This window comes from Rattus norvegicus, chromosome 18 (genome assembly GCF_021556685.1).
Source record: "Rattus norvegicus strain SHRSP/BbbUtx chromosome 18, alternate assembly SHRSP_T2T, whole genome shotgun sequence".
Classification (NCBI taxonomy): Eukaryota; Metazoa; Chordata; class Mammalia; order Rodentia; family Muridae; genus Rattus; species Rattus norvegicus.
The window spans coordinates 14583200-14586681 of NC_141551.1; the positions used below are offsets into that span (position 1 = coordinate 14583200).

Consider the following 3482-nt stretch of genomic DNA (forward strand, 5'->3'; position numbering starts at 1 on the left):
GCTCACTCCACTCGTAGAGGATCCACAATCAGTTCCTAGCACCCGCCTGGTGGTTTACAGCCACTGGGAATTACAGGCTCAGGGAATCTGAATTCCTATTTCAGATTTCTTAGGCACCAGTGCACGTACATTCATGACAATACATGGTGCGCATGCTTGCTTGCCAGCAGTCCCTCATACACACAAAACAAATTACCTCGATGGTTTTTAAGCTACACTGTTCCCATTCTTAATTCTAATGAGCTACCTCAAGAATTGTTAGAAATGTATGAATGTCCATTTTTCACAAATTTTCATATGATAAAACAGTAAAAGATAGAATAATCTAAAAATCTTGAAAAGTTCATCTTTCTATAAATTTTTATATAGATCTATAAAAATGTTTTTCTCATTTTGTTGGAAAATCATCAAATGAGCTTTTTATTTTATTTTCTCCTTTTCTTTTCTTTTATTGGATATTTTCTTATTTACATTTCCAAGTGTTATCCTTTCCCAGTTTCCCCTCAAAACATTTCCCATCCCATCTCCCCACCTCCTACCTCCATGAGGGTGCTCCCCCATCCACGAGCCTTTTATTTTTAAAAAGATAAATCTAATGTATTATTTTTTGGAAATTTTATTCTTTTATTAGATATATTTCTTTATTTACATTTCAAATATTATTCCCTTTCCCGGTTTCAGTTTCCTGTCCATAAACCCCCATCCCCTCCCCCTTCCCCATATGGATGTTCCCCTCATTCACCCCCCTTACCCCCCCAACAATCCCCTGCACTGGGGGTTCAACCTTGGCAGGACCAAGGGCTTCCCCTTCCACTGATGTCCCAAGGCTATTCTCTGCTACATATTCAGTTGGAGTCCTGGGTCAGTCCATGTATAGTCTTTCGATAGTGGTTTAGTCCTTGGGAGCTCTGGTTGGTTGGCATTGTTGTTCTTATGGGGTTGCAAGCCCCTTCAGCTCTTATGTATTGTTTTATTATGGAAGATCTTCTAGGTATTACAATCTAAATAAAATTGTTATGTTCTAAGCAATAAATAAAAAAACATGCTCTGGGAGCCTATGTACGTTAGCCACAAAACAGACTTCGAGCTTGTGTTTAAGTCTTTTGTGTGTACTTTCAGTGAATTCTGTATAATTGTGAATACTTTGTGATTTTAAGAGAAGTTTCTTTATTAGCATATATAAATTGAACAAAATCAGGTTTCAGTATGACATTTTCATATGTATAATTTATGTTTATAGTTTATATTATATATTTATATTTATCTTATATTAGCTATATCCTAAGACCTGAGTTACCTGCCTTCTGGCTGACTTCCTGTGTGTGTTCCAGAGCCATCCTTCCACTTTCAGTCTTTTGGTTTTTTTAAGCCTCTACACAACAAACACCAACTGAAATTTGTGTTCCAAGTCTGGGCTGATTTTGTTTTACATGGTGACTCCTGGTTCCATCTGTTTTCCTATGAAGAACAGGACTTTGTGTTTTGTAATGGCCAACGGCTTTCCTTTGTGTGTAGGTGCCTCATTTCCATTATCTACCCATTCAGCCACAGACACCTAGGGCAATCCTGTGATTTAGCTATTGTGGCTGAACAGTACTGCAAAAAGCATGTGTTTCCCTGTATCTCCACTGTTTACTACCTGAAACCCTTTGGCTATAAACCCAGGACTGGTGTCACCAGATCAGGTGTTAGTTAGAGTATAACTTATATTATTGTAATTTATTACATCTTTCATTCTTTGAGGTTATAATGTAATTGCACCATCAACCCCTTTCATTTCCTCTATTAGAACCTTCCTATATATACCTTATGTTCTCTTTCAAATTCATGTTCTCCTTTTTCACTCATTTACTTATTCATTCATTCATTCATTTCATTCATTATTGTTACAAGCATATAGTTTTAAACTTTTAATACATTTCAAGAATTACTTTTATTTATTTAGTGTGTGTGTGTGTGTGTGGTCAGGGGTTCGAGTATAAAGGCTAGAGGAAGGCATTGATTGTCTGGAGATGAAGTTGTGAGCTACCTGACACGGATGCTAGGAACTGAATTCCTAACCACTGAGCTATTTCTCCAGTCCTTGTTTTAGTTTTCTTTTTTAATTTTCATATTGATTTTTCTCAGTGTGCATATGAATTTAAAGTTCCCATCAATAGAGGTTAAGGATTCCCTTTTCCTTGTATCACTGCTAATATCTTGTTTTCTTGGGACAGCTATTTTGACTGGTGTGAGATAGACTGTCAATGTCATTTTGATACTCATTTGTCTATGAACTAAGATATTTTGTATTGCTTTGTAAAGTGCCAGTCACATCAAAAATTACAATTGCGTTCTTTTTCAGAGGGAGAAAAGGCAATCCCAAAGCTCGTATCAGAAGATCAGAAGTCCCTTCCCCACAAACAAACATAAAACCTTAAAGAGAAAAAAGCATGATAAAGAAATGCTAGGGGTGCCCTATGCCTGAACTAAAGTTATACCGCACATCCATTGCGCAAAGACACTCCGGTACTTTCACTAGTAGTACTGACCAGGGAGGTAGTATGGAGAGATAAGACCATGTGTTATATCCACCGGATTATTTCAAAAGATGAAAAATATATGCCTTGGTAAAAAAGCTTTCTCTTTAAAGAATGGTGCAGAGAGGCCAGCTGCTGGGAGGCTGAGACAGGAGGATTTGAGTTCAAGCTAGCCTGAACAGTGTAAGGAAACCTTGTTACAAGCAGCAGCAACAATAAAAAGCGAGCTGAGCCTGCTGGTACAGGATTGGCCCGCATGGCTGCTGTTTCCTGTGCATTAGAAGGTGGCAGAGAGGAGAGAGGTTAAGTCTATGCTTAAGAGTTCTGACCTGTGAACTTCTGAATGCCTAGTAGCCTAAAATTCTCTGGGAAAAAAAAGTGAGCCTGAGATCACCACAAGTCCAACGCCACTCGGGTCCACAAGGACTCTCAGGGCAGAGAGACTAGAAGAACCCCATCTAGAGACTAGAAGCACCATGGGCTTCAGGTAGGAGTGAGGTCTAAACAGGTGACCTTCGACCCTCACAGGGTACCACTTGGGTGAGCTCAGGCAAGGAATGAGCCTGAAACAACTACCAGATTGGTGCTGCCCAGGCCTGGGCAGAGGAGAACAGACCATACCCAAGATGACCTCTGCCCAAGCAGGGAATAACACTCCTGAGACCACTCCTGAGATGACCTCAGAGACCCCGGGCCAGTAAGAGGAGTGAGTAATCGAGGAAGAAATAGAAGAGAAAGAGAAACAGAAGGAGGTGTGTGCAATGAGGAAAGGCAGAACTGGAAATTCAAGGGTAGTGGTGGCCAGCCTGGTGTGAGTAGCCCATGATTTCCACCTGGGACCATGGTGGAGTCCTGGTCTGTGCTGCTATGAAGGGGCCATTCCTGGGTTGGTGGCCCTGCAGCAGCAGAGGTCTGTTACCACTGAAGGCCAGGAATTGTCCCTGGCCTGGCCAGCCACTTGGG

At 40.7% G+C, this 3482-nt stretch overlaps 1 non-coding gene across 1 annotated transcript; it reads left to right on the top strand.

The window, feature by feature from the left end:
* The first annotated feature begins 2751 nt into the window (after positions 1-2751).
* On the top strand, positions 2752-2882 carry LOC120098396 (small nucleolar RNA SNORA17). Its single transcript, XR_015643204.1, has one exon. It is a non-coding gene; the product is annotated as a small nucleolar RNA SNORA17 (small nucleolar RNA).
* The last annotated feature ends 600 nt before the right edge of the window (positions 2883-3482 follow it).